An 18,206-nucleotide genomic window follows, 5' to 3' on the forward strand; every position below is an offset into this window, starting at 1 on the left:
GCTGCGAGGCCGGTGCGGCGGTGGCGGCTCCCCTCGGCTGGCTGCCTTCCCCACGCCTGGATCGTGCCCGCCTCGCTCCTCCCGCCGGTGCCCCCCAGCGAGCTCGGGCAGGCGGCTCCTCTCAGCGCCTCAGCCCGGGCACGCCAGCACCGCCGCTGCTCCGGCCCCAGCCCTGCTGCATGCTCGCCCCGCACTTTCTCTCTCCCTCTTTCTTCTCCTCCCTCCACCCCTCCCCCTGCAGGCAAAACCCTCCGCTGAAGCACAATGATAACAATACCCCAGCAGCCTCTGCCTGCCGTGCCTGTGTGTATGCGCTCGCCCGGTGCCTGCCTGCCGCTGCCGCTGCTGGCAGCTCCCCCTCCGCCTCCCGTCGCTCCCTGTCGGCCGCACGGCCAATGGGATCGGCACGGCGAGCGCCGGGGATCGCTGCTGCCTGCAAATAGTGCTGCCCCTCCTGGGTCCCCGGAGAGCCGGCGCGAACGCCAATGCACGCTGCAACGCCAACAGCTGGGGGGGGGGGGGGATAAATCCCAACCCACCAACTTGGGGTGCTGCAATTGTTTGGGGGGCGAGGGGGAAACTTGCGGGGGAAGGAAAGGCCCGTCTTCGCTGTGCTCGGTAGGGGACGGCCGATGCAGCGAGAAGCTGCGGGGGTGCCGGTGGTGCCCAGCCCGGGGGCCGTGGGACGCCCCTGCCCGCCACCCGGTGCCGGCGGCTCGGCAAGTTTCTCTCAACTGTTACTGCCTAGCGGGTTAGCGCTTTTTTTTTTTTTTTTCTTTTCCCGTCAGTTTTTAACCCTCCACACTCCTCGTCTCACTCCGTTTGTGGTTTTTTTTTCCAAGCTACCTGCTGAATTTTATCAGCAGATGTTTTTAAAAGCTTGGCCGGGGTTGCAGTCCGCGGTCCAAAAAATGTCAACGTGCATAACGGAACTAGGGAGTGTTGCTGAGTGAACAGTTTATAGAAGCCAGTGTCAGTGCTGGGTCATTTGCAGAGCTGGCAAGGATTTTCTCTCGCCCGCAGGTCACTGAGCAAAGTTATTTTGTGTCCATGCATCAGAGCTCCTATCCTGGGACATTATAAGGGGAGGATTTGTAAGCATTGGCCCCTAGACAATCTCATGAAGCGTTGATTCAAAATGGTGCGTTATTTATTTTAAAGCATCTTATTTTACGCTTGAACTTGCGAGAAAAATAGTGGCTTGGGTTTTTTGGGGTTGGTTTTGGGGGGTTTTTTTGTTTGTTTTTTGGGGTTTTTTTTCCCACTGCTTTAGAAAATAACGCAAAACGCCATGCCCGTGTTTTGAAAGGAAACAGCGGATTTGCTTTTGTGTTTTGCCGGGGAAAGGCGGGGTAAGTACATGCTTCTACGATACTGATTTCATTAGCTTCGAAATTGAAAATAGCGGTTACTTGCGAGCTGCGATGCAGCTGTTTACCCAAGCCAGGGGAGGGGGAGGAAAGGCCAGAAGCGGCGGGGGAAGATGCGCGCCCGCCGGAGCCGGTGCCGGAGCCGGAGCCGCTTCCGCGGGGCAGGGCAGGGCCCGGGCAGCCGGCAAGCCAGGCACCACCTGCAAGCATTAAAAGCCAAATGAGACTCAGCCGAGGAGAGGCAGCCCCAACTAGAAAAACAGCCCCCTCCCTCCTTCTCGCGCCCTCTTTAAGGTTGTAGCCTATGAAATTGTACCGAAGCCAACAGTTGTGAAGAATAATAAATGAGGGAAACGGCATCTGGTAATGAGATTCGGCATTAAAATTTAGCCCAGGACTGAGAGAAAGTAAGCAAGAAGGGCACAGCTGATGTTTAGGTCCTGTTACAAGGAAGAGTTTCCCGGGTTTGCACCTGACAGAGCATATGTTCGGTCTTTTTAGCAATTCTAACGTCTTTGCTTGGATTTAGATTTATGAAATGGTGACTTTCCCCCAGTAACAGATTCCTGTTTGTATTTTGTGGTAGGTAGATGTAATATTAACATTTATTAATGACTGTATTTGAGCATTTATTCACTCTTACAAGTGTTCTACAAAATGCAAAGCACACGTTATAAACAACTCCATAAACCAACTGTCCAATGAGAGTAATTACCTATCATCTAAATGAGCCTGGCCTCTCATATCCCTCAACCCATCCATCCCTAAAGGCCTGAAAAAATAAAAGGCTCTGCAGCATATCTGGAAGGTTACCAGATCTGAGCTCTGGCTGATGCTTCTTATGGTTCTGCTGCTGGCTTTAAATTTACTTAGCAGAAACAGTAACGCTGGCAGAAAAATTGCTCTCGCCAACATCGTTTTACTGAATCTTTTAGCCTTGAACAAGTTTCTATCAAGCAGTTGGCTTCCCTCATTTACACAGTCGTAACCAAAAGTTTCCTCTGGGTCATAGAAATCCCTAGTTCTGGGTACTGTGATAAAGAGAAACTAAGAGAGCAGGGGTGGGTTATACCTTTTGAGGTATAATCTCCGCACCACATCTCTTTTTGGGTGAGAGGCATATATTCGGGAGGGCAGAGCAGAAGAGAAACTTGTGCATTGCTTCCAGACATGCCTGGTTCCTTAGGGTTTATGCTATTCATCTGTAGCATAAGCCCAAGAGAACAGGGGTTTTTTGTTGTTTGGTTTTTTTTTTTTCTCCAGAAATAATCTAGCATTAAGTAGGCATAGCTGGAGATACAGCATTAGAACTGCTACTAGACTGAGATCATCAACCCTTTTCACGTATATCATGGAAAAGCCAGCAAACGGTGGCAATTTCTGGCCAAGATTCAAACAAGTGATTTAGAACTCAAAGGGTTTATCTCATAACTCAGCCATAGATTGCATTTATGAGTGTGTTTTAAGCAGTATAAAAATAACGGACATAAGTTAATGTTCAACCTAGGAGATCTCAAGGGCTTCCAGAAAAACCTTGTTAAAATTCCATGATTAAGTTGAAGAGAGGATTAGGGTAATTCCCATGTTAGTCATGGAGTTGAGTCTCTCTTTCAACTTGTCCAAATTAATTTTCATTCCTAGGGTTCATAAAAATTCTGTAAAAAAATGAATGTTTTCAATTTGGAACATACTAGATTCCTCATGGCTTCAAATATTTTGGAAAAAAAAGACCTTTTTCCCTTGTGGGTCTATCCTTACATTTAACCTGCCAGGTACTGCCACTACTACTCTCCTCAATTCAAATTATGCAAATTAAGCACTTTACTGACAGTTTAAGCCTTGATCTGACAAACATTTATACATGTGATCTCAGCAAATTGAGTCGCACTGCACACAGGCATACCACTGTTCTTATGCGTCAGTATTTACAAGATGGAAGGATAAATGTACGGAGCAAAAGTATTAAGGGCATATTAGTTTACCCAGTTTCCTTGCATTCTTTATTACATATGAAAGAATATTTTTATTTGTTAAAAACCCCCTCACCTAATTAATGGGTTTGAGGGCATTCAATGCTTATACTGAGTTTTATCACAATAGTGGAAAAAACAGTGGTTGTTTCTTTCTATGACATGAAGGCTGCACACACTATCAGCTAACCCAAATTCGTCGGGATATTCTTTTAACAGAAGAGGAACAAGCACTAACAAAAACAAAAATCCAACTTTTAGGACAGTGATTTTTAACTTGAGCTCTGTGGATCCCTTGAGACTCCAGACTTATTCTGAGTAGTCTGTGACAGGCAACAGGGAAAAAGCAAATTTGTATATTCTATATAGCAAGTTCCCACATGTAAAATTCCTACGCGGGGGGAGATTTTTAGGAATTGTAAGATTGTTAGTCATTGGCAACACTTGAAAATGATTGTTTAAGGAAGTAGATAATCGTGCATAGCCAGAGAGAATGCAGTTTTATGGAGATAGCATCCAGTGGGAAAGAAAAACTGAGCAGCACAGATGTCAAAACAGCTTAAATATTTTAAAAATTGGGATAATTAAAACATTGTTGTTAGTGCTGCTGTCTTTCTCATACTTCAGTAAAATAAGTAGTATCCTTTGAATTATCTGGTCTGAGTGTTTTTTCTAAATATGCTTTTTCATGTTGATAACCTATGTGAACTAAAAACCCTGTAATTTCTAATTGTCCTTTTATTTAGGGAAATAATCTCGGAAAGAGGGAAAAAAAAGGCAGCCTTAGTAGTAAGTAATCTTTACTTGACTATATCTTGTAATTTGGTACAGAACTTAACCAAGTTATCCTCATGGGCTTTTCTGGCATGATCATTACCTGACATGTGTAGCCCTGCATGTTTCTCCAGCCTGTTTCTTACATCAAGACAATGCAAGACATGGAAAGGTAACTACTGCTGCAGTAGCTTGTGGGCTGTTCTGCTCAAATTTGAAAATCAGCTGGGCTAGGATGGAAGAATATTGTATACAGCAGTTCTGTTTCTGCTTTAGCAACCCTTGGCAGCATCAATCTCTTTCTGTTGCTATGTATGTGTGTGTATATATATATATATATATGATTTTGTGGAAGAGCATGGGTTTTTTTCCTTTTTCTGATAGCTAAATCGTATCTGTCACCATAGTTATGTTTCTGTTAATTGCTGGCAACTTTTGCAAAGAATTTCTCTATGGAGGAGAAGCTGAGCATATGTAATCCAGATGTGATACAATATATTTGCATATTGTGTAATTGGCTTTATGTCTATACCCTCAGTGTGATGATTTGGGAATCAACATAGTCAAGCTTAGTGCCTGTAATTCATTCTTCCAGGGATCTCATTCAGCATCACTGCCTGGTGCCTGCAAGCTGTTTGGCCTGGAGAGTTTCTATTGAAAATCAAGATAGAGAAGAAGATCTTCTGATCATCTGATCAGCGTAGCATCTCTATTCAGTTGGATATCTTCAACAAACAAACAAAAAATCTTTTCCAGAACAAGGCCTTAATCATATGGTGTGATAAAGGGCTGAAAGGGTGACAACTTGTAACAAGGGCCTATGATAATTTCTAATCACCACAAAAGAAAGTTTTACAGTTTTGTAGAACTGCTTCATATCGAATAGGCCGCTAGAAGGAGATGTACTTGCCTCTTAAAAAGCTAGCTTCAGTAAATAAATTTATTTTCTTTTTAATTTGCTGATAATTCACTTATTTGAAGTGAAGTATTTCATTTTTCTTGATTGGCTTTCCAATGAAATCAAGTAATCATTTTATTGTTTTGGGATCAGAAGTCTTACTTTTTTCTGACTCATGCAGTCTGCAGAGTCCCAGGCTCCCTCCTTAGCTATAGCCAGAATTCACTGGTGTGAATGAACCTGTTGGCTTCTCTGAAAATGTATGTAACACCTACAAAAAAGAAACACTGGAAATTTCCAGAAGAAATTTCATAATACTCCTGACTTCTGGGTAATAAAAATTAAGAAACTGGAACCCTAACTGTTTATTTAGAAATTGTTTATTGTTAGTGTACTTTAATGAAATTGTAATAATTTGCTTTATGTTAAATTATGTTAATTTGCTTTGATGAAATTGTAAGACCTGTCATGCGATTGCCACTTTCATTATAAAACACAATTTTTAACACCTATAGTTAGATTTGCCTAATATTTTCTATCCCCAAATCTTATTTTCATTAACTATAATATTTCCTTTTTTAGCTAACAAGATTGAATTCTGTGGGCTGGTTGGCTGCTTCAAGCCAAGTGCTTTTTGAAAACTAAAGAAAAATCTTTTGTCCTTTTTGAAGAATGAGATCAAGGAAAATATGTCTTTTTATTTTTGTTATAAAATTCTTACTGCCATCCCACTGAGGGATTTTACTCCAGGCTCTGGAGCATAGACTTTAACTTTGGGAGAAGCATGATTCTTATGTTGAGGTTGTGCCTTTTTCAATCGCTGTTAAAGTTGACCATAATCTGAATTATTGTTACAGATCTGAAAATTATGTTGTTATAGTTCAGAAGAGTTTCACACCTCTATCCCCTGATGGATCTGTCTGCATCTAATATACCTCTTATTCCCCCAACAACTGCTGTGTTGCAAAAGTTCTGCAAACAAGCCATCTTCATAAGAACAAGTCAACATCCCCTATTTGGAGACTGGAGGAGCTGCTCTGGAGTTTCCAATGCTTTCTGTTATATCAAGCACCTGAGAGATGGTAGAGACTCTATTTTCATGAGTTGGTTGCTGCCCTTGAAAGGCCCCAACAGCACGGAGGAAGAACTGGGTCTGACTGAGCTATCAAAGGGTAACTGAAGGAAAGGGTTGAGACAATGCTTCTCTTGGATGCAATACTGGGAAAAAAAATCGTAATGCTTTAAGATTTCCTCACAAAACAACAGAAACATATGGCTTCCTCCAGAGAAGAAACTGTTGTCAATATAAGCTGCAGTTACACTTCATAGATACCTTCCTTTGATGTGGATTATAATAGTGATAATTATGTTTTCCATAGAAAACATGAAGGTAGAATATAAAATGGCCCAGCATGATAATATAATTGATATGCTGTTGATACCCTTTTCTGCCTCAAGGAGAGAAAACACAATTACAAAAACTGAGTTTTAGATCACAGTCAATGTTCCCCAAAATTGCAGATTAAGATAAACATATTACATGGTTTGTTTCAAGGATTCAAGAAGTTTAGAGCATTTAGAAAGTTAGGAAATTGTGGATTCAAGCATCTGAAAAATTGTTTTTATTGACAAGTAGATTAATAATAGTAGAGCTCTTATTAAAAGCGTTTACAATTTGTCTGCAGAAATTCAATCCAAGTTAAAATTTGACACGCAGTGAAGTAGCCATACAGAAATATTTCACATACTTTCAGAGAAATCTGATGATTAAAAAAAATCTTCCTGTTTTTTGAATAATTTTTACATTAGTAGGACTTCAAAATGGCTTTCTTCTCTAAAATGACATTTTGGAGATCTTCTTTCTGTTTTCCAGTAATGCAAGCCTAAAATATCCCCAAATGCTACCTGAATTTACATGACTGGATCATTAACCTGAACTTTAGGAAGTCTCTAAACGTTTAGTCATAGGGGACAAATATTCTCCCTTGGTTGCATTAGACCCCTAGCAGCCTGGAGACTGGGGGTGTTGTCCTCACAGTGCCAGGTACGTCCTGTGGAAAGTCTGAGCTCTGCAGACACAGCTGTGTCCGAAACTAAGCTCTTCAAACCAAAATAAGCTTTTTCCTGTGGCACTGTGGTTTGCTACTGTTAACAGCTGCCCACCTTGTCTCTTTCCAAGAGGTCTCCATCCCCAGTGCTGAGGGGAACACATGCTTGTACCCCTCTTCACCAGTTTGCAGTCTTCTATGTTTGTTCGAACTCGCCACCAGTGTGAGCTAAACAGCTGAGCGATGGCCCCAGGTAGGTACCGGGCAGTGGATTAGAAAAAAAGCATGGTGACTCTGAGGCCAAGGGGCAGGAGGGTTGTTTGGATTAAGGTGTTAACAACTGTCATGGCAAGATGAGCCAAGGCTCCTTTGTCAAAGCCCTAAATCTATATCATTCCTCCTTATAAACCCCACTCTGCTGCTTCTGACCTTAGGATCAAGGGGAGTTGCTGAGTGCTCGTCATTTCTGAGGGTTTGTCCTTTTTTTTCCCGGAGTCTTAACAAAAGTATTTAGGAGTTGAAATTAAGGTTTTGTTGGGTTTTCTGGGGGGTTGCCTTGCTTTGTTTGGGGTTTTTTTTGTTGTTTTGTTTTGTTTTGTTTTTTTTTTTTTGTTGTTGTTGTTTGTTTGGGGTTTTTTTTGGTTTTTGTTTTTTTTTTTAAATCGTAGCCCCAGATTTGTTTCTATGTTAAGGAGCACAATGCAGTACCTGTGCAAATTCTGAAAATAAAAAAATAAATTAATAAACAAACAAACAAATAAATAATCAACCTAGTTCTTTGGCTTTAAAATAAAATCTCTTTTTCTCCACTGCTAATGGATCACATCCACTGTTTTTTATATTTTCTGAAGTCAGAAGGAACCATTTTCATAATTTAGTTTGACCTTATCAAAACACAGGCTTAAGAATATTGCCTAGTGATTTTCCTAACAGGGCCAAGAACTTGTGCAGAGCAAGGGCATGTTTTTGAGGCAGACATGGAAGCTTGATTTAGAGTGACAGAATCCACCACAAGTCTTGTTACAGTTAAATTTTCCCAGTGAATACAGTTCTTCTGTGGAAAATCTTACTTCACAAGTCAGGGACAGACACTTTTTCCACCTAGGTCTTTCTTTGAACCACTTTGGAGAGGGTGCAATATCAGCTGCTGCTATAACCTCATCTGTTCACAGTTCCTGAGCTGCGGGCAACAGCAGGGAGCTCAGCATGGGCTAAACACCCAAGCATTCACTTTGAATTGCAGAAGGATTTTGCATCCAGCGCTGAGCTTTGTGCTTCTGCTACCTGGTCTAATGCTACTGCAGTGGAATCTACATTGCACAGCAGTTACTGCACAGACAAGAATAGTTTTTGGAGAAAAACAAATAAACATTGAAAATGCTTATATGCCTCACAGGGTTTGTAGCCAGTCATTCTTTATGCATGCTTGTGATTTACCTTAAAATTGTTAGATTGGAATGTTATATACCCTAGATTAAATGAACAAAAGTCTATAGGCTGACCTTTGATGTAATATTGGTTCTAAAACATTGCTGAAGTAGTTACTGCTTGAACTATTTTATTTTTTTTAAAAATAAATCCAATTTTCACTTAAAAATTACTGGTGATGGAAAGTCTAATGTCACCTGTACTAAGTTGTTCCAGTGGATGATTACCCTTCTCTTTAAAAATGTCTATGTCATGAGTAGGCTGCATTTATCTAACTTGTCTAATTTCCAGGCATTCACTCTTGTTACTTCTTTCAGCATTAAGCTAAAGAGTTGCTTTTTCATCTGTCTGTTCCCTGTATTGGAACTACAGACCAGTTACCTTTGATAAATCAAAACTTTTCCTTGTTAAGCTAACTAAATCAAAGTCCTTGAGTATTTCATTAAAATACATAGTTCCCAATCATTTAAGAAACGTTCCAGTTCTTCCCTCACCCCTAATTTTTAACATGCTGCTTGAAATGTTGGTGCTAGAACTGCACGCTGTATTTCACCAGCAGCTGTAGTCATTTGAAAAACAGAAATAATACACGTACCAGATTCCTACTCAATGTTCCCATGTTAACAAATACAGTGATCACATTAACCTTTTCATCACACTGTTGCTTTGGTTATCAGACGACTCCCCAGTCAGAACCACAGTTTCCCAAAATAGTATTCCTCGCTCTGAAACACACCCTTCAGTATTTGTTCCCAGGCATCTGACTTTTACAGGAAGAACCCTCATTTTCCTTCATGCTGAAGCTTTTGTAAATACATTCTTTGCAGCTCCAGTCCTGGCAGTCTTCCACTTCCATCCCACGCTCGTCACTTTGCCTCTCTCCGTATTCTCTCCTCACACTGATTTGGAGTCATCATGACCAGATTGCCTCTACAAATAAATGCCCTTGGGAAGGCAGGAGTGCCCCACTCCACTGCTAAGTAATAGCGAGTTCCCATATCCATTAAAGCAGCCATGTCCTCTTTGATTCTGCCTGAACATGTCCTAGGCTTCTGAAGAGAAGCATGTGTAATCCCACCTGGAGATGAGTCAGTAAGTTGTAAACACACACGAGATTTTCAGAACTAGTGAAGGAATCCCTCCGAACCTGGGCCTTGTGTCAATGGCTAAGAAGTGGCAACAGAGAACTGAAGGATGAGGGGACCAGAAGAGGACTGCTGATCATGGCCGTGCCACAGTTGTGAGGAGCTGGATCGTGGTTGCATCAAACCAAAGAATTATGTGGTGTTTAGTTATCCATAAAAACCACAACGGATATGGTCCATGGCTGTACCTTTGCATTGTCTGCACTAAATGCCAGGCCTTGGGTTGGCTTGGAGTTTTTTCCATGCATATTACTCTGCCTCACATCTGTTCCTTCCTGGTGCTGTTACTTCCCAAGAGTCAGGGTGCTGTGTAAGCTCCATAAGCTTCAGCCTGGACTGGATGACTGTGCTGAGCAACATTTAAGTTTTGGAAAGGGTTCATTCTTTCAGTGGCTTCTGCAAATTTTGCGTACGCATCCGTATCATGACTCAACCCCCTCAAATCACAGTACTGGCTTTTCTTGAGAAGTGGTAGGGAAACAAAAATCTGGCAATTATTGCCGCTGAAGACAGTATTTTGCTGGGTGCTGGCCAAAAGCAAACTCTTGACCATTGCTTACAAATACAGAGGTAAGCCTTTCTCCCTCCCATGTTCTTAAAGAGTTTAAACATTTTGGGGATTTTAACTGCTCTATTTTCCTTTGACAGCAACTTTGTGATGCAGCTAAACAGCCATTCATACTCTTCCCCCTTTCAACTCCAGTGAGTACATTGTGTGAATGAATACAAGGCTGTAAAAGGTATAATATCCATTCACAGTATCTCCCCCAAAATATCTTAATATTCCCACTGAAGCAAGTGGCATATCATTTAGAAGGTGCACATTTATAAATAATTTCTAAATTTGTTTTCTTCCTGGTATCACATGTCCAATAAAGCTAAAGAATGCTGTATAAGATAATTTCAACATGTGTCTTCATCCTAACTGGTAAGTATTCCTTAACATGAGGCTCATTGTGGAACAGGGATTTGCTTCGATTAATTCCTGTGAGAATCTTTTAAAAGTTGCACACTTCTGAGACCTGGCCTCCTGGTCATCATTTCTCCCGCGGAGAACAGGCAAATGGGATTTATATGTGCTGAAGTGTCACTTCAGTATGGAGATGGGATGTGGCTACAGCTCACACTTGGACATGGGGAATTGAAAGTGTTTGTGAGTTCTCCACTTTTCCTCCAAAAAGCTGACAAAACAGGACTTTGGAGGAAAAAATTAACCAAATGTGATGCTTTGCAGACGAAGGATGCTTATTGTGACAGATCCAGCATGAAAAATAGTGAAAGAACTTTGGCTCGTGGTTTCATTAGTGCACTCGTTAATTTCCTGCTACTAAGATTTCATAACATAAACAGCCAAAATCACATTACAGAGACAATTCAAACATAAGGAGAGATTTTTAAGACATTGCAAACTACCTGCTCTTAAACAGTTACTGCAGAATGCTATTAATTTTGCAGTCTATTTTATAATTATTTGTAGGTGTAATAAAAAGGAACTGAAAGCTAAGGTGCCCAGACTTCGAGGAAGAAAAACTCTCCTGTGCCTGCTCAGATAGTTAGTACTTCCCTTTACCATTCCAGCAGCTGGAGTACATCTATGGTTGGGAGTAAGATGAGGAAAAGATCATGATAAAGAGCACCCTTGTGCATCTTTCCAGTTTGCCTATTGATTGTTTTGAGTAAGATCCTTCTATACCTCAGGAAAGTCTTGCCTCTGGGTAGCATCCTCAAATGTTAAGAATAGCTTTGATGAATGCAGAATACTATTAGCAACCATCTAATTGGTTTTCTTTTTTCTACCTACCCACCAAAGTCTAACATTGCTGGTCAAACACCCAGCTACTGTCACAGAAACTTTAAGTAGGAGAAAATACTTTTAAATATAGCTCAGCCTCTCAAGGGAAGTCAAAAGAAATCCCAAGGTAGAAGAGAAGCTGGAAATGGCTCCCCAAAAACTGTGGAGGAGGTGGGAAAAGGGGAAAGGATTATTTTGTGTTGTTGGCACTGATATGAAGAGGGGTCACCAAGTGCCTGCGATATTTCTGTCATGCTGCAGCTTGTGTAAAGGGGGTAGTTATTCTCCATTGAGAAGCAGACAGATCTCCACAGGAAAAGAAAGAAGAAAAGATCTGTTTGCGGGATTATTGTATTTTCTCTAAGAGAGCTGTGAAGAGATAGCTGAGAAGCAAGTAGTTTCTTATGCTAGGACCAAGGGACCAAACTGGAGCAAAAGCCTTTGGAAGGGGTCAAAATGACAAAAAATGAAAGGAAAAACAATGCTAATGGACATCTTCAGGAACAGGCTGAGCAGCATGGCCCAGAGCTATGCTGCTGTCACTGTGGCGAGCACCCTTTCAAGCAATGGCTATAGGACCTTCCCACAGCAATTGCTTGTTCCTTCTTTCCTCCCTGTAGAATAAAACAGTCCTTTCCACACATCCTTGGGAGAAATTCAGCATTTAACCGTAAGTGGTCCAAAAGCATTTTCCATTTTCAGACTAAGCAAAATGAAGCCAAACTATTTTTTTTTTCTGCCTGAGGAACCCAGAGAAAGCACCATATGCTGGGGAACTGAAAATAAACGAGATACTCCCTACTGAGGTGTGAAATTTTAACACCATTAATATCCAGATTATCCAGAAAGCAGATTTTCCTTTGGGCACTGCTGGAAATGAACCCCAGTTCTTGGCAATGCTGATGTTTCCATATTAATATTAGTGAATTTTCCTTAATAATTGATGAGGTCTTGCAGCAACAGGAAAAAATACCTTGTCCTGTAGAGGAAGATTTTGGCTTGAAACCTTGCTGAAAGTTAGTCATGTACATCCTTCTATGAGTCCTAATGGAATCAGGAATGCAACCATACAATGCAATTCATAGGCCACTCTGAACAGCCAAAGTTACTGATATGACACAACAGCACTGCTCCTTCCAGTACTTCTGACCTTCCCTATGATTGCTCCACTGTGATCTGTTCAAATATTTAGCTAAATACAAGCAAGCAGCAGGTAAGTGAGCTTTCTGGCTGTGGAAACACCCATGCAGATACATAGGAAAGCAGCCATTGTCATCTTGAAATTCCACTGCTGTTGTTGGCAGCGTCATTGCTCTGTCACTGCAGATACCTTATCTCAGCAGCAGAAGCCAACTAGGAAAAGCTGCACCATGTTCTGTAGAATTATCTGCTCAACCTGTTACTCCTCAGAAAGGTGTATGTGAAGCATTTCTTCAGTTGATCTTACTCGCTACTCTTTGTTCAAACCTGTACCAAAAAGTATTTAAAAAGAACTGAGAAAGTCTGTTTTACTGACTGCAATGGCTCTCCCCCAACCCATTCTTGTCTAAAAACTGGGCAAAGCCCCGTAAACACACAGAAGTACAGAATCAAGATTGAAATTAACCTCAATGCAACTTAGTGAGACCATTTAAGCAGAGTCAGCAAGGTTTTACACCAATAAAGTATTGTTACAACGCAAATTCCCATTGAATAGAATTATGTCAGCGTTTAGTACAAAATAATGTACATTATCCTAGCCATATGAAGTCATGATGGAGTAGGGTACCAATACATGTTAAGAACTCTTTGCACAATCTTAGTAAAAATTTAAACATTGCCAGTGTCAACTGAAGGACAGCATTAATTTTGTTCATGTCATGCTGGGTATGAAGAAAACTCCTAGTGTAAAGTATTGAATATGATATCAATGAAAGATTTTATTTGTTTCAAACTAAAAGGAAATTAAATAATAATAATCCTGTTACCATGAGACATTCCACCCAGGTGATGATTCATCTAAATCCAAACTAAAAAACAAACAAACAAACAAATTAAAGAAAACTCACTTTTAAAAATAAAATAAAACAAACCCATTTACTGTGTTTGTGTTACACGGGATACTTGATGGAAGAATGAGAAATATAACTCTGGCCAGCCAATACATTCGTCTGTCTACACAACCATCATAGTTTTATAGATCTCTAACCATCTAACAATCAGTTCTTTTACTCTTTATTTGTGGAGAACTGTACAGAAAAGACATGGGGATATCTCCTTAGTTCTTACAGAGAAAAATATCTTAAAATAAGTTCCCAAACAAGCAAAAAACATTTTATTTGTGTCCTTCTATATTCAAGGCATTAAGCAATATCTTTTCAAGTGTCTTGCCAACAGTTCAAACATGGAACTGTCAAAACTAGTCCTGTAATCACCTTAAAAATAGGTAACCTTAAAGCTGGGGAGGCCTCAGAGGCTTGGATAAAGGAGTCTGCACCTGCTTTACTTTGTTGCCTTTATGGCCAAGTTTTTTCAACTGGTAATTCTCTATTAGAAAAGATTTAAGTTTCCATAAGTGTTAAATCAAGCACTTTATAGACAAATTAAAAAAATCAGAAATTTTAGACCCCCTAAAAATTAGGTGCTGGGATAACAGTTTGCTTTGACTTGCTGAAGAAGCCTGCTGTTAGGATGAACTGGCTAATAAAATCCACAAGTCCCTGGAAAAAAAGGAGCAATGAATATTTTGAGCATATACTAAATGGTCACGTTTAAACCCTACTTCTCCTTGGTGAAGTCCAAGCAACATTTGCTGCTAGGATTGAGTCCATTGACTTCAACTGCCTTTAAATTTGTCCCAATATGAGAATCTGCTGTTCCTCTGGCTCCTACTGCAGGGAATGAACAATGTGCCCTTCCCTGTATTGCACTTTTCTTACCCCATCTGCTCCTTCCCTTGTCTTGATGCTATATGTCCAAGTTTTATCCTAATTCCTTGAATGCAGCTTAAGGTGAATTTCCACTGAACTCCATTGATGTTATCTCTTAGAGTCTGAGCAAATGTTGCATGAGGAGCTGGCTACTACATTATTAAACAAATGCAGCCAAGGCGATTAGTCTTGGACAGCTGGCTGGTGTTGAAATTCTTGTTTTAAAGATTCCTGTAGTTATTTTTTTAATCAATCTAGAAGTGACGTATTGCTAGATGATAGGATGCATAGGCAATCAATTGGTTTACAGAGGAAGACACAGAAAGTCTAATATTAATTATTCAGTGCTCCAGCCACTTACGTGTGTGTATGAATTATGTACTGTACTCCTGAAAAAAACCCAAAAAACCCACAATATGAGGCAATTTTCAAAGACTAACAATGCTGACAGTATGTGTCCTTTTAACTGAAGACTCTTTTTTTCTTCAGGTCTCTTCAGTAAGAGGATAAGTTCTTTAAAATAACAAAGTTAATTGTAGCTAGCACTGAAATGATAAATAAAAGATTTGACTCTACAGGAGGCTATTTTTTCAACTGATAAAAGGGGAGAGATGTCTGACAGAATAATGGGATTAATTTTAAAAACATGCTCAGCTTTGGACATTATGTCCAAAGGCAATGACATGATTACTGTTGCCTTTAAAGAAAATACAAAAGTTTAATTTTAGGGAAATCACTGGAAGTACTAAGACAGTAGGCATTTGATTGGCTATGAAGACTTAATAGACAGTTTAGCTACCTTTCAAATTGATGGCTGACGTGCCAAAGGGTATATATTAAATAAGTTGTCTGGATTTCACAATCTCAGCTACTACAGGCTTTATTGGAAATCATACTGATGATATCTTTGGGAACAAGTCTAAATTTTCTTGAGCCAATTGTTTTGGGTACCACCAACTTTGTCTGTCAAGCAACATGGGCAAGGAACACTCAGACAGCTTTACTGTGCTGATTAAAAGGGAAAAGTAAGTCACGTTTCCAAGGATTTTCTTTGAAAGTGAGATCCTGATCACCTTGGAATTAGTTTCTTTTCAAACAATGTATAAGATTGTTTTGCCACATGAACACACACCTATCTGCAAAGAACCATTTACATGTTCACACACTGGAGCAGGGTAAAGATATTATAAGCAGCTGTTTTGAATTTCCTGACCTTCACAGAACTAAAGTTTCAACTTTAATCAGTGCTAACACAGTTTCTCTTCCCCACTCCCCCTTTCACAATACAATAAGATTTTATTTGAATATTGTAGCGTGGGTTGTAAAGTCCCGGAGAATTGAAGTGGCAAGTCTCCAGGATCTGACTGTGCTAAGGGAAGAGATGAATTATCTTTCCTGAAGGAGTGAGTGATTGCTTCATGTTTAAAACCTCTCTGCTATTAGGAATGAAAAACAAACACTTCGATTTTGGACTGTGACCTCCTTACAATGTCCATGAAAAGAATCACGTAAATGTCAACTAAAGCAGGCCTTCACATAGCATGGGCTTTGAAATAATTTCCAGAGAGAGTGGGGGCTTTGCCAGCTGAAAAAGAACATTTTTGAAAGACATTTTGGGGACAGGTGTATTACTATGCATTACAGCAACTGAACTCTTCCAACTTTTGTTGTTTTAAGCAAAAGAAATGTTAGGAACACTTTAGATTAATATTAATATAACTTCTAGCTCCGAAATAGAGGGCATTTATAACATTTTTAAAAATGAATAAAGTATGCTTTGAGAAGCATTCTTGTTATACCAGAAATACAGTTTTAAGCAGACATATTGTTACTCTACAGGATTTGTCTGTCTCTCTCTGTGTAATAACAGAGTTCTAACATTAATAAACAGAAACCTAAGTAATATAAGCACCTCTGCTTAGAACATTAACTACAATGCTAACGTTCCTTGTCATTGTTCAATTTTAAATCTTCATTGCCAAATACACAAGACAAAATAAATAATTTTGTGTAACGGCAGAAACCTTTCTCCCCCAGATTCCTTTCTTTTCCCCTCCAAGACTTTTTCATGCTATTTTAGCGGTAGCATGACATGTTAACTTCTTTATGCTGCAGTTTACTGATAGGAAGTTTTATTGTACATGTAAATATAGGAAAGCTACAAGAAAGTTGCTTGATCTTCTTCCAAGTTTTAAATACCAATTTTAAGCAGCAATAGTCTCATTCACTAATTGCTGTTTATTTCTTACATGCTGCTGTATTTTTCCTTTTCTTATTTTCTCTGTCTACCACAGCTGAGTCTTTTTAATTGCAGCACAATTTTTCATTCTGCTCAGGTCAGTTTTATTTTCCTCTTTCCCCCAACTTTAATAATATTTGCACAGAAAAATACTGAGTGCTGTGTTATTTTTGGCTTTTGATAAAAGTAGGCAATATATTCTAGCTTTGTGTTAAAACTAAGGTTAAGTAGCATTATAAGTAAGGTGTGGACCAAAACTGCAAAAGCTGCTTAGCTAAAATGTTTTTTTTCAAGAGGTTTTCTTTACATTTGAGCAATAATTCCCAGTGATGCAAAGCTGGGATCTCATTGCTAAAGAAAAAAAAATCAATTATCCTTTCTATTAACAGGTTAAAAAAAAAGAAATAGAAGGGCAAAATCTTCCCCCCCCCCTGCTTCCAGAGATGATATCTTCTTGTTCTAGATGCTATAAACATGAAACAGCCATAGTGTCCTACTCCCACATATTCTTCTCATGCCTTGTCTCCTCTACAAGTTGCTCCTCTGCTTTGAGCCTCCAGCCTTTCCCTCAACTTTGCCTCTTAGGTCAAGAAATGGAAATGGAAACATTAATGAAGTTTTTGCTTCTATTGCCCAGAGTCAGGGCCTCTTCAGGCATCCTGGAGGCTTTTCTAGAACTGCTTAATGCTTCAAGGGAAAAGAATAAGTTTTCCTGTAGTGTCCTAGTGTTACCAAACTGAACTTTAATTAGTCATATGTTCTTCAAGGAAAGAAGCCCCCTCTCACTGTGTGCTTCTCTGTGTGTGTGGATGTGTTCATATGATGTGGGGTCTTAATTCTGATTGAAATCTAAAAACTGGTTACAAGATAATCAAAAGAAGCTCATATTCATTAAATGCTCTGTGTACTTTCCCCGTCTTCACTTGCTTTCTTCTCTGCATAGTTTTTTCTCCATCTTTCTCTGTTTCTTACACTGTATTCATAATGCAGTGAAGTGTCAAGGTATTTAAACAAAAATAACTCAGTATTAGATAAACCAAATACTAAAATTGTGGGCTGGTTCCCCCCCCCCCCCCCCGCCCCCCGCTCTTCTTTATATCCAAAAGATATTAATCATGGTAATAAGAGGCTATTAAAAATTTCCGTGGAAGGCAGAACATAAGTTCAACTTAATAATGAGCTTCTTAGCAAAACCTCTTTTGACACACCTAGATTATTGACACTGCTTACCAAGCTCCTGCTGAGTTTAGGGCCTTTTTGTTCTAAGCACTATGTAAACAAAGAAGAAAAATAATTCCTGAGCTAATGAGGCTAGTTTTAGACTTAGGACAGGGAGTGAAAGTAGGAAGTTATTCTTCATCTTCAAGAAGGATGGTAAGAGGGATTGTGTACGCTCTATTCTTGAGAGTATCTCTGGCCTGATAAGACCTGACTTATAAGACTGATACTACAGAAGATGTTACAGTTGAATGAACCTCTTAAGAGAACCAAGAAAAGGAGGCTCTGTAAATTGAGTAGATGCTGTCCTGTGTATTCTTAAATTTTAAAAATCCCAGATTTCAGAGAAGTTAGAGGAAAAACAAGACTTAAGACAGGACTTTTCAGCAATCCACTACTATATAGTATTTGAAAC

General features: G+C 39.8%; 1 long non-coding RNA gene across 1 annotated transcript; it reads left to right on the forward strand.

The window, feature by feature from the left end:
- Window positions 1-524: 524 nt before the first annotated feature.
- On the forward strand, window positions 525-5,522 carry LOC138684732 (uncharacterized). Its single transcript, XR_011323989.1, has 2 exons — window positions 525-1,352; window positions 4,087-5,522. It is a non-coding gene; the product is annotated as an uncharacterized lncRNA (long non-coding RNA).
- Window positions 5,523-18,206: the final 12,684 nt, after the last annotated feature.

Source organism: Haliaeetus albicilla, chromosome 3 (genome assembly GCF_947461875.1).
Source record: "Haliaeetus albicilla chromosome 3, bHalAlb1.1, whole genome shotgun sequence".
Taxonomy (NCBI): Eukaryota; Metazoa; Chordata; class Aves; order Accipitriformes; family Accipitridae; genus Haliaeetus; species Haliaeetus albicilla.